This window comes from Pipistrellus kuhlii, unplaced genomic scaffold, assembly GCF_014108245.1.
Source record: "Pipistrellus kuhlii isolate mPipKuh1 unplaced genomic scaffold, mPipKuh1.p scaffold_m20_p_116, whole genome shotgun sequence".
In the NCBI taxonomy this organism is placed as follows: Eukaryota; Metazoa; Chordata; class Mammalia; order Chiroptera; family Vespertilionidae; genus Pipistrellus; species Pipistrellus kuhlii.
Window position 1 is genome coordinate 468623 of NW_023425423.1, and position 13865 is coordinate 482487.

Here is a 13865-nt window from a genome sequence, read left to right on the forward strand (position 1 = left end):
CCAAGCAAGTCATGTGTGGAGCCTAGACTCAGGGCGCGGGGCCTGCAGGGGGCCCAGTGGGCACGTGGGTGCAGGCAGCAGGGCCCCCTGCAGGCCCCGCTCTGCCCTGGCCCGGGCCCGCCACCCTGCGCGGCCGCAGTTTGCTCTGTGCGGGCAACGGGCCGCTGGGTGTAAGGAGCAAGGAGCAGGCCTTGGCTGCCGCCCTCTCCAGTCTGACAGCATCGGCGCTTCCCAACCAGGTCTTCGCCTGCGTGCAGAGCGTGTGACTGCACAGACGGGTGTTTGCAGCGAGGCCACGAGCGGAAGTGATTGGAGGTAAAAGCTTCTGTGAGAACGTGGATCTCATGTGACGCTGGGGCAGGACTCTCACCATTACGTCATCCTCTGCCGGTGGAGAAGGTGCCATTCATTTCTTCTGCATCTGCTTTCTTTCTCAGTCATGCGCCTTTCGGGAGCAACCGTCTCGCATAGTATGCTTTTCACTCCTATGAAGTCCTGTTATGATAACTGTCACTGTCTCTTTATTACCTTCAAAATGAGTCATAAAGCCAGGGAGTGCGGGCACCCTGGAGGGCGGCAGGTGTGTGCATCTGGGCAGATGGCATCACATCTGTGTACACAGCAATGCGTGGGGCTGGCTGGAAGGGTCCAGCTGCCTGGGCCACAGCGGCCCATTGTAATCGCCTGGAAATGCGTTATTCCTCTGAGCAGACGCACGCGGACGGAAGCAGATACTGCCCCAGAGAAAGGCCGTGAGAGAACTTTTCCAAGGGTCACCTCTAACAGAAAGAGGGCTAGTGGCACGCAAGTACAAAAGGAAACAGAATAAAGGAGGGATACAGGCACAGCCCTCTTTTTCTGGAATTGCTCTATTTTGTTTGAATCCTGTCAGTGGTTTGGTGTGGGAGTATTTTCATGTATATTTAAAACAAAATTTTCCTTGCTTTTTTTTTTTTTTTTTTTTTTAGTTTTCATTTTTTTTTTCAATTGCAGTTTACATTCAATACTATTTTGTATTAGTTTCAGGTGTAAAGCATAGTTTAAATGTGTATTTTAATTGGTGTCCGTTTCTGTGTTATTCTGAGCATAACAATATGCTCAGTGTGGCTCAGTGGTTGAGTGTTGACCTATGAACCAGGAGGTCATGGTTCAGTTCCAGTCAGGGCACAGGCCTGGGTTGTGGGCTCGATCCCCAGTAGGGGGCATGCAGGATGCAGCCCATCAATGATTCTCCCTCATCCCTGATGTTTCTCTCTCCTTCCCTTTCCCTTCCTCTCTGAAGTCAATTAAAAAATATTTTTTTAAAAAAGCAAAACCAATTTAGGAGAACAGGGCACTCTGTCTTTACTTCAGTATTTGACCTATTTATTCCCCTAATATTTATTAAATGCCTGTTTATGAATGTACCACATGGGTCCAGATGATCACGGCTCATTAAGAATGGCTTCATGTGACAAGACAGAGCTTTTGATTCCTAGTTGAAAGTTCTCTTATCCTGTTTTTCCTGGAGGGATTTCTAAATAACCTTTAGAAAAGATGTTGATAGCTCACAACGTAAATATCCCTGGCAAGGCACTGGGCGCTGGGCTTTGGCTTGTGCAGAGGGCGCCGTTGCTGTCCCTGCCAGCTTTTGGCCCGCCGCGCTGAGAGGCCGGTCACTGCCTGCGCTGTCCGGCGGGAGGGCCAGCGCTGTCCCGGCAGCTGCTGTTCCTGCGTTCAGGAGGTGAGGCCAGGTGCCGTCCTAATCACACAGATGGGGCTCGCTAATCATTCAGGTCATTGCAGGGGCCAGAAGGCTTAGTGCAAGTTTGAAATGTTGACTGGTTAAATTTTAGATTTACCAATTTGTAGTCTCTAGCAGGACATCTGAATCCAAAAATACATTTTTCAGATAAATCCAGAACATACTTCTCTGTACAAAATGGAAAAGAACTTGCATGCTTTCTCAGTTACGGTGCCCCAGCACACTGCCAGTGCCCGTCCGGCCCGGTGAGTTGGTTGCATTCATAATCTCCCGCGTTGGGAGGCCCAGGCCATTCAAACCACCTGGAAGGGTGAAGTAGGAGAACGTTTAGATTCAGGAAGGCATTTGAAAGCAAAGGTCAGTGCATCAGTTCTTTAAAAAAAAAAATATTTTATTGGTTTTTTACAGAGAGGCTGGGAGAGGGATAGAGAGTTAGAAACATCGATAGAGAGAAACATCAATCAGCTGCCTCCTGTACACCTCCAACTTGGGGATGTGCCCGCAACCAGTTCTTAAGCCATTATAGTCACTGGTGTGTTAGAGTAAAATGTTCTCACCTTGATGCCACAAAGTTGGGTTTTGGAAGTAAAGGAGCTTAGTTCCAATCCAGGCTCTGTCACTCACTAGACATGTGTGATCCGGGGCAAACTCTTTAACTTCTTTGTGCCTCAGTTTCCTCATCTGGAAGATAGGAATAATGATTCTACCTTGAAGGACTTCTGAGAGATTAAATGAGGTGATATGTGTAAAGCACTGCGCCAAGCCCTAGCAGACAGCCAGCGCTCAGTAAACAGTCATTGTCCTTGCTGTTTGAGGGTTCACAGCTCAGGTCAGGCCGACCCCAGCTAACTTTGTCTCTGGCCAGTTTCTGAGTTACCAGTCCTTGCTCAAGAGCCCCTCATGGTGAAGGCTCACCAGGAAACAGGCAGTTGTGGTGTTGCTGAATCATGTAGCTTCTTTTGATACAGTTTGTGGTGCACAGCTAGACCACAAATTACTTTTCAACCAAGAAAACAGAGACACTTTAGCGTGTTTTATCGACGTGTCCTGCTTGGTGTAAGTTTTGCAGTGCATTTCAGACAAGAGCGAACTGAAACCACAGGCCTTTGAACAGTGAGACTCAGCGCTTGCAGAATGTGACTCTTCTTGCGTCTCCTCCTCATTTAAAGCTCCCTGCTCTCCGAGAATGTGGCGGAGCTCTGTCATTCCAGACTTCAGAATTAGCACTGAAAACACGGGATTCTTTACCTGGATGGATGAAAGTGATTTATTGTTTGCTGGGTCAAACACAGCATGCTATTTGTCACACTGTGGTTTGTGTACTTTCTAGAAGCTTTCAACTTTGATCTGAGTCAAAGTACACTCAGTAGCACAGATGACAGAGTTAAAAAAACCCCGTGATGTGCATTGTCACTCATAGAAACTCTAAGTCAACAAGTACAGAGACACAGAGTCAAAACCTACTCCTTTAAAGAGGCTTGTACGTTCTTGTGAGGAGCAGACCTCTGCCTTTCTCGGGCGAGACAAAGGTGTGGGACAATTTATTAGTTAAAGATTGAGTTCACTGTGTGCAATCAAAAGGCGCCTCTTCAAGGCCCGCTCCGGCCCCGGCCTGTATTTTTAGGTAAACACCCGCATTTGAAAGGCCTTGCCGAGCAGGGCTCCGAGCACATAAAAGCGGCTTTCTTAAACTGTCATCAGAGTGGATTTCAGGACGTGCTTTTAATACTTACAAGGTTGATGTTTGCCTTTTAAAAAATGCTATTCGAGATAGCTTTTTATTTAACGTCCCCCGCCCCGCATGCCTTTCACCTGATCGAGGCCGCATTAAGAAACTCACCTTGTTGTGAGACCAGACAAAGATTTAGGGAAATGTCGCGCATGTGACCTTTTGAAAGTCAAGGCTTAAAAAAAAAAATCCCTGTTTAAACACTATAAAGACTGAGCGGGAGACAAAGCACATACTCCTCATCCGGACAGTTGGTTTCAGATTCTTTTTCTGTGCTGGTAGGTGACGCTGGAGACTGTTTTCCAGGCTTGCTCTGTGCTTCCACTTCCTCCCTGGTTTTAGCGAGCCAGGACTCGGAGCAGTAAAAGGTAAAAACACAGAGGTCTGGGATATCTGCACTTAAGTCTTGCTCTTCTACATTATGGTCCTCTTAAAAGAAATTAAACCTGTTCAATCTGTATTTGTAGATAATGATTAGTAGGAACTTCAAGCTTGATTATTAATATTATTAGCTGTAATAGAATACACTGTATGAATGTAGCATTATTTATTTAGGGTGACTGTATATTGGTATTCCCTTTGCTTCCTGTTTTGAAACAACTTTCCTATACATTTATATTTCTATTCTAGTACATTGTTAAATCAAGTATGTTGAGGTAAAAAAATACATACACCTTTTTAATCATAGTTTCATGCATTTGACCAAAACAGGTAGTTATCTATCTACCATCAAAATTAAGATTTTAAAAATACCCATCACCACAAAGAGTTTCCCTGCCTCTATTTATTTATAACTCATCCCAGCCTCTCCCCTCAGCCCCTAACAGCCACTCATCCGCTTTCTGTCCCTATAACTTTGCCTCTTCCAGAGGGGCTCCCACACGAAACCATACAAAACGGGACCCTTGGAATATGCCTTTCCGCTTTAGCCTCATGCACGTGAGCGTCAATCGTGCCGTGACACGCATGCGCACTTCCTTTTCATTGCTGAGCCTATTCCACCGGTGAGAGTACCTCGTTCTGGTTGTCCACCCCCAGGCGGATGGACAGAGGACTTGTTTCCAGTTCTTGGCAACTGTGAATAAAGCCACTGCAAACATTCGGCCCCGGTTTCTATGTGAGCGTGTTTTCATTTCCTTGGATAAACATGTGGGATTGTAGGGTTTTATGGTCAATGCTTACCTTTGCAGCCCGCAGTCAGCCTCTGGGTCAGAGTGCTTTGTGGGAACGGCCGGGCGCTGGGTTGCCCGTCACGTGGCCGTGTCAGCCGTCCGCGCAGGGCCGTGGGCGCGATGCCTGTGGTGTGGCTCCGGTTCCCAACGCCGCTGAGGTCCAGAATCGGCTCACCTGCCCTTTTCCATCTGTAGATGTTCTTTGGTGAAGTATTAGTTCAAGTCTTCCTTTGCCCATTTTTTAAAAATCGGGTTGTGTGAATTTTGTATTTTCTGTACATAGTCTTTTATTGGATCACTCCTTTACAATTATTTTCCCCCAAGTCTACAGCAGATCATATGTTTCCTTAACAATGCTTTTGTAGAGCAAATATTTCTCATTTTGATGATGTTTGAGTCATCAATTTTGTTTTTTATGGATTGTGATGTTGGTGTCATATCTAAATTACCCAAGTCCAGGTCACAGACACTGTTTCTGTGATTTCTTCTAAAAGTTTTACAGATTAATATTATCTGTTAGATCTCTGATGCCCTCGGTTAATCTACCGTTTCCCCGAAAATAACACAGTGTCTTATATTAATTTTTGCTCCCAAAGATGCGCTAGGTCTTATTTTCAGAGGATGTCTTATTTTTCCTTGAAGAAGAATACGGTACACATTTATTGTTAAATGAAAATAAAGGAAATTTATTACCTGTATATGGTGCGGTAGTACGGTAGTTGTCAACACAAACCAGACAAACTGTGAATCCTACAGTATCAAGAATTTACTCATTTATTCAATGACAATCATGTCATCATCTTCTGGAACATCATCATAACAATCCAATTCCTGAATTTCCTGGTGAATTTCTTGTGACTCCATTTCTTTCAGAATCAGTGGACCAAATCTCTCATGTTTAGCAATAGCACTGTCTTTAAATGAGTACTTCTTGTCAAGGTAGCCTGCTCGCAGTGCATTTGCAATGCAACTGTCAGTGATTTTCTCCCATGAATTCTTCACCCAAGTCACAACTTCTTGCAGTTTAGGTTTCACAAAGTTTCCACGCTGATTTCTCTCCATTCTGTTTTCAATGTAGTCATTACTTTCCATGCACAAATTGTCTTTGAATGGCTTGTTTATTGCAATATCAAGAGTCTGAAGATAGACCATCATTCCTGTGGGAATCATTATCTGATCTATTTTTCTTTCGTGAAGAAATGTCTTCATGTCTATAGCATGGTGAGTGCTGGCTGCATCCCAGACTAGCAGACCTCTTTGGCTCCCTCGCATAACAAGTGGCAGCATTAAATAGACCCACTTCCTTATAACTGCTTGTGTGGCCCAGGCTTTTTCAGTTTCAAGAATAAAAACACCCAAAACACATTCAATCTTTTCCTTCTTGCCCTTAGAAATGATTAAAAGTGGGATTTTAGTTCCATCCAGACGAATTGCCAAAATACAGGAAACACGTGCACTTTCGTAAGCAGTGGAGGGAATGTACACTAAGGAGGCACCCCACTGTTCAATTATTGTTTGAGACGATTGGCCCATAAACACTGCAGTTTCATCCATAGCAATCATGTTGGAAAGATTGTATTTAGAGAAGTCAACATCATCAATAAAGGACTTGAATGCAAGTGCTCGCTTAATAACTTGAGTATCTTCCAACCTAAACAATATTGTACCAGTAGATGTTAAAGACAGTTCACTTCGCTGAAGGAAATTATCCAGCCAGTGTTGTGATGCTTTGAAGTCTTCGGGGGCTATGTCAAACTGTGGTGCCATTGCAAGGGCAAATTCTTGAATCTGAGCCCTATTCACATCCAAAGCCTTTGCTCTTCTATCAACAACCCATTCACAGATCAGGTCTTCCAGCTTAGAAAATAATGGTTGCCGACCTGATCCACACTTGCGCTTTTTAGCATTTCCCTTGTCCACTTGTTCAATGAGGTTACCATACTCTGCTCACCATTTTTGGACCAATCTGATACTCAACATCTTCTCTTTGCAGAAAGCAGTAAGATTTTGGCCCCCAGAGTCTTCCACGATTCCTTTCTTGTACTCCACAGAGTAGCTTTTTCTTTTTGCGCTCATTTCTAGGGGTAAAAAAAAGGAATTGAGGTATCAAGGTGGGAGGAGGGGGATCACTTAAAATGACACAGGGGGGACCAGAGAGGTGAATCAAAATGGCACAGGAGAATCAGAGGGGGGATTACCATTTTAGTAACATCTTTTGATCCTCCTGTGTCATTTTGATTGCCCCCTCTGATCCTCCTGTGTCATTTTAAGTGACCCCCCTCCCCCAACCCCTGTGCCACTGAACACCTTCACCAGACATCCCCCTTACCCCTTTATCAGATATTTACCCCCTGGGGCCTGCCTGGAGACTGTCACTGGGCTTGCTGGGGCCTGGATCTGGGCTGGAGCAGGGTCTGCCACTGACTGAGAACCTTCAGTCATCATGAGGGCGGCTGCGAGCATCAGGTAGTGTCACCGGAGACAGACCAGCACTCACCACCTTCGCTGCATTCCATCCATTCTAATCCTCCTGTTCTTCTACACGCATCTGCGAAAGTCTCCTCCTCTCTCCCGCCCCGCGCTCACCGCTCACTCTGACCTCTGCTCCGCCTTCACACAGCTGTGACGTCAGGACTCCGCGTAACGTCACTGGTTGCTAGGCTCCAGTCGGGGCAGCCCTAGCGACCAGTTTACAGTAAATTAATTTTCATTCTGAGACAGAGCCTAGGGGAGGCCTTATTTTCGGGGGGGTGCCTTATATTTCACTCAGAAAGAAACCTGTAAGTAAGTCTTATTTTCGGAGGATGTTTTATTTTCGGGGAAATACGGTGTATATATAAAAGCTTAAGCAACCGAATACCCAAATGACCGAACCACTGGTTGCTGTGATGTGCACTGATCACCAGGGGGCAGATGCTCAGCACAGGAGCTGTCCCCTGGTGGTCAGTGTGCTCCCACAGTGGGAGCGCCTCTCAGCTGACTTACCTGTCCTGGCGGCCCATCAGCCCAGCGGCAGCCACTCCCTCCCTCAGTAGTCCTGAAGGTCCAATCTCTGGAGAACGGGCCAAGCACTGATGCTGGCACAATCCTGACAGTGCACTGACCCCCTGGAAGTCAGCCTCGGACACTGCAGCCCTTCCCCTCCCTAGATGCTCTGCAAGGAAGAAACGGATATGCGAGTAAAAGTGGCTGCTAGGTGGCTCCCAACCACCGACACGAATATCGGCGGGATGGATCCGGATCCCGGGCTGGCAAGGGCATCCCACTGCCTGCCTGGAGGGCTAATAGCATCCTGCCCTCTCCCCACTCAGGATGGGCAGACCCAGGGCTCACAGCTGACGCATGCCAGTGTGGCGGGGCGAGCCTCTCCTGATCAGGATGACTGGTTGCATAGGATGGTCAATTATTCCAAGAAGCATTTGTTGAAAAGGCTATCATTTTTTCCTCTAATTGTCTTTGTTTTTTTGTCAAAGATTGGTCATATTTGTGTGGGTCTATTTCTGAACTCTGTTTTTTTTCCAAAGATTGAATGGTCATGTTTGTGTGGGTCTGTTGCACTGACACCTGTTACTATTCCTGTGCCAATACCACACTATCCTGATTGCTGGAGCTTTATAAATTGGACTAGAGGCCCGGGATTTGTGCACTGGTGTGGCCTGTGGGGATTGGGCAGAAACCAATGGTGCAACACTGCCTGCTGCTCCTGCCACTGCTCCTGCTTGTTGCAGCCCCATTGCGCCTGCTGCCGCAGCTCGGCAGGCTTGCTGCCACTCCGTGGTGGTCTCCGGGCTGCAGCGGCCAGCCGTGAGCCCTGCATCTGGCGCATGTTGGTTAACTGAGGAGCACTCCCACTTTGGGAGCGCACTAACCACCAGAGGGCAGCTCCTGCATTGAGTGTCTCCCCCTGGTGGCCAGTGTGCATCATAGCGAGTGTTGGTCTAAGTCGTTTGGTTGTTCGGTTGCTTAGGCTTTTATATGTATAGATAATGGGAGTTCTCCAACTTTGCTCTGCTTTTTTATAGTTGTTTGGCTATTTTGAAAGCTTTGCAATTCCATAGCAATTTGGGATCAGCTTGGATGTGTACAAAACATGCTGGGATTTTGATTGGAATTGCATGCAATCTGTAGGCTAGTTGAGGACAGTCTTCCAATCCAAGAAATTTGTATGTCTTCCCATCTAAGTAGGCCTTCCTTCCTTTCATTCTTCATGATTTTATAATTTTCAGAGTATGTTTGTACTTATGCCAAAACATATCACTTCTGGAGCTATTGTACATGTTTTTTTGTTTTGTTGTTGTTGTTAATCCTCACTGTAGGATATTTTCCCCATTATTTTTCAGAGTGGGAGGGAGGAAAGGAGGGGGAGAGAGAAACATAGATGTAAGAGACATATTGCCTGGTGGCCTCCCGCATCCATTCTGACCAGAAGCAGGGAGTGAACCCGCAACCCAGGTACGTGCTCTTGACCAGGAATCAAATGCAAGACCCTCTGGTGCACAGCCGATGCTCTAACCATTGAGCAACACAAACCAGGGAAGTAAATATTTAAAAAAATATATTTTTATTGATTTTTTGCAGAGAGGAAGGGAGAGAGATAGAGAGCTAGAAACGTCGATGAGAGAGAAACATCGACCAGCTGCCTCTTGCACACCCTCTACTGGGGATGTGCCCGCAACCAATGTACATGCCCTTGACCGGAATCGAACCTGGGACCTTTCAGTCCACAGACTGACGCTCTACCACTGAGCCAAACCGATTTCAGTGGAAGTAAATATTTTAAAATATTTTCTTTCTCAGTCCGAAACTGGTTTGGCTCAGTGGATAGAGCGTCGGCCTGTGGACTGAAGGGTCCCAGGTTCGATTCCGGTCAAGGGCATGTGCCTTAGTTGCGGGCACATCCCCAGTGGGGGATGTGTGGGAGGCAGCTGGTCGATGTCTCTCTCTCGTTGATGTTTCTAGCTCTCTATCTCTCTCCCTTCCTCTCTGTAAAAAATCAATAAAATATATTTTAAAAAAATATATTTTCTTTCTCAGGATTTGTTGCTTATATATAGGATGTCCCAAAAAATGTGTACACACTTTAACAACTAATAGCTGTAGATTCTATTACATTTTGAAAATAAAATGTATTTTAATAGAACTGCCTTTATAATGTGTATACATATTGGGGGGCACCCTGTATAGAAATATGATTTTTGTGGATTGACCTTATATCCCACAGTCTTGCTAAACTCACTAATTTTAGAAGGTGGTTTGGGACATTCTTTGGGAACTTACACAATCATGCCTCATGAGAATAGGGCAGATTTTCTGTATGCCTGTTCTTCTTCTTCTTCTTCTTCTTCTTTTTTTTTTTTTTTTCATATTGAACTGGCTAGGACCTCCAGGTGATGGTGAATAGGAGTGTGGGTGGTTTCCTTGTTTTAAGCGAAAGCATCCAATCTTTCATTATTACATAAAATGTTAGCTCTCGGTTCTTTGTAGGCGCCCCTTATCAGATGAAGGGTTTTCCCTTTACCCCCAGTTTACTGAGTATTTATCACAAGCTGCTGGTGAGTTTTGTTAAGTGCTTTTCGGCACCCATTCATGTGACCGTGCGCTTTCTTCTTTTGTTGGCTTGCATGATGAATCACTGTGATTGATAAGCCATCTGATGAAAAAGGAGTATTAGCCTCTCCAGGTCCTGTAGATCCAGTCTGCTAGTATTTCGTTGAGAATTTCTTCACCTGTATCATGAGGGATACTGGTGTGTGGTTTTCTTTTCTTTACTGGCTTTGCCTGGTTTGGTATGAGGGTAAGGTAGGGTTTGGTTCCTTTTTTTAATCTGTTATGTATAAATATGCGTGTGAAAGTTTAACAACGTAACATGTGAACCCACGATGGCAACCTTGCCCATGGCAATTTCTCTTCATTAAGGATCATGCCCTTTTCCTCGGTATTGATCTGTAGTATTTTGCATCTTCTGAATGTAGGTCCTTCGCCAGTTGATGTGATGCTGATGTCCAAGTGTGTGGGTTATTTTTAATTTTCTTTATATGATTTTTTGATGAAGAGAAGTTCTTAATTTTAATGGAGTCTAATTTATCAAACTTTCTCTGTCTAGTCCTACTTTTCTTCTGTTTTGTTTAAGAGTATTTCTCTGCCCTAAGATCATGGAGATATTCACCTAAGTGTCTTTGACTGACTTGGAACAGAGTTTTATTTATAAAATGCTGTAGGGATCAAGCTGATTTTTTTCCTGTATAGATTCCTAACTTTCCCAGGACCACTTAACACATAGTTATTCTCTGTCCAGCAGTTTACAAAACCATCTATTTTCTATCAACTCTCCATGCATGCTTGGGTCTGATCGTGGGCCTTCTATTCCTCACCACTGGCCGGCTGTCTGGCTGTGTCATCGCCTCGTGTAGTCTACGCTTACAGCATTCCTTGTGAGCTGGTGGGCACCTCCCACTGTCACTGTCTTGGAGGGAACCGCGGCTACTCTGGCCCTTGATTGCTTTGTATGAATTTAAAGTCAGTTCCCGGAAGCAGCCAACTGTTTTAGGAGAAAAGGCATCTCCATGCCCAGCCCGGTCCCAGGTTAGGCATTTGGGTTGGGTAGGTAGACTTGGTGTTCTTGGCCCTATCACAGTTTCCCACGTAACCTCCTCTCAGATCGTGGAGATGACGTGGTGCTGGGGAGTCCTGGTCTGTGGTCAGAAGTCATCACAGAGGTCCTCTTTGTCCCTTTATTTCCAGCAATTAAGAGAAACCAGCCTGGCCGGTGTGGCTCAGGAGTTGAGTGTCAACCTATGAACCAGGAGGTCGCAGTTTGATTCCTGATCAGGGCACATGCCTGGGTTGTGGGCTCGGTCCCCAGTCGGGGGTGTGCAGCAGACAGCTGATCAGTGATGCTCTCTCATTATTGAAGTTTCTATCTCTCTCTCCCCATCTCCTTTCCTCTCTGAAATCAATATATATTTTTTTTAAAAAAAGAAAAACCATATTCTTGATGTGTCAACGGAGTAGTTCAGAGGCCAGCCGCTGCCATTGATGGGAATGGAGCCACCAAACTTGCTTTTTGCAAGTCATTGTGCTCAGCAGCCGGGTGAGTGGAAAGACCGGAAGCTGAACAGGAGCTAACTGTTCTGTAGACAGGGCACTGCTCACTGCTCAGGGCTACTGTGTGTTTTCAGTGGAGAAATGTCCGCTCAGCTTCTCACCATCGGGGGTCGGCGTGTTGGGGCTGGGAGTTCTTTGCAGATCCTGGGTGTCTGCACTCCCTGTGAGGTCCGGGGTTGGCAAACGGCCCATTCCACGGGCTGCCTTTACCTCTGATATTCTGTTTTCCCTCATTTTTTTCTTTTTTTGTTTTGTTTTGTTGTTGATAGTCTCCTTTCATGCACAGCAGTAATGCTACCTTGAAGATTTAAAGGAGTAGAAGCCTTCCTTAGAAATAAATGCATTTGCAAAGTAGAATTTTCTCCCTGGCTTGCTTCATGAGACATTCAAAATGGAATCACACTTATACATCCCTCATCCACAAATTAACACTGACAGTGTACACCACTAAGAAACTATTATTCCTGGTGGGCAGAAAGAAAATACTCGAAAACATCACCATTTCCAGGTGAACAAGGACAACGGGGCACAGACTTTTTCAGCTTCCCGGGTCAGTGCTGCATTTTGTCCATACGAAATCCGTGTTGAAACTGAGGACATGTGGCCGCTCTGTGGCGTCCTCACTGCGAGTGGGGTTCCGCCCAGCGAGGGCGCGGTCTGAGTCCTATCCGAACCCGCTCCTAATTACACAGCGCCCCGGAGGCCGCCGGGCTTTGCAGCTGCTGTTTTATGGAGCTATTAACACAGAGACACATTACTGAAATGTAAATTTTATTATCTCAGTTAAAGGCTGATTTGAGTTTACGAGATCATGCGTTCTTATTTTATGAAAGCCTTGTAGTGAATTCAGTGTAACAGACGCTGTGTGTAGCGTTAGAGTTGTTCTTCTTTTGCAAATTCGGGGTTGAGTTTCCATGCAGAGGGTAACTTCGGTAGGAACAAGTGTTTCCTGTTCTAACTGTGTAAAAGCTGAAGAAAAACGATCTTGGCTTATTCTCTTTGTGAAATTACAAGCAATTGTTTGCCTATGAAACACATCATTAGGCATCTAGTCGGTTTCTGTAAACGCGGTTTTCTGGCCGCCGGTGGATCAGGGTGAGCGCTCACCGCTGTCCACTGCGCGCAGAATGGCGCCCAGTCCTGGTCCCACCTCACAGAGGGAGGCGTCAGGGCTGAGAGCTGCATGGCGATCACGTGGCCCAGGCAGCTGAGGAGTTTGGAAGTTTGCACGCAATATTTGCAGGCTTTTTTGTTTTGTTTTGATGGCAGCAAAGAATGTAAAAGAGTGTTTGCACTAAATAGATTAAGCTGTTAGTAAACACGTCCCCTTTAAATTAACTGATGTGTGAACAAAGGAAGTGCTTTGTCGTTGTCAGCTGGGCTTGTCTTAAGTCACAGGGACCAACAAGTGGGGCCGGGCCCTCTCTACACCTCCTGGGAGGAGGTCAGAGGTTAATCAGAAAGGGTCTGTGAAGCGAGAAAATGGGTCGGATTCTCCCGCCCACTCACTGGGGCTAAAAGCTTGCTCTCCCTCTCCCAGCCTTTCTAGGGGAGCCCGGGTGTCCAACAGCAAATCAGCATTGGAGCAAACTTTGCTCTGCAGAGTGAGTGCCTTTCAAGGTCTTAGCACTTCGTCGTGCATAAGGCTGATGGCACGTCCCTGTGGCCGCCCCAGTGCCCGGGGCGATAATTACCCTCCCCATCAGCTCGTCACACAGCCGCTGGCTCCTGCTGCAGGTGGGCTGGTGGGGCTGTGAGGGGCTGCCGGCTGGGCGGGGCCCTGGAGGCTGGCCGTGTGTGCTCACCCTCTGCGAGTACACGGTGCGGTCACTGGGCCTGCCACTGGTTTGGGAGAGAAAGGGAAAGAGAGAGAGGTCCCGGGTTCGAGGCCTTGGTGGGGAACGTCCTGGAAGGGGATGTGGGGCCCAAAGGAGGAGAAATGGCCCAGGGTGCATGTTACTGATAACAAAAAGCCAGACCTTGGCTGTGACAGGGCTTAGTCCGCTGCCCCTGTCCGGAGTCCAGCCAGAGCAGACGCAGCCCCCTGTCCTGGAGTCCATCCAGTGCAGACACAGCCCTGGCTGGCATGGCTCAGTGGTTGAGCATCAACCCATGA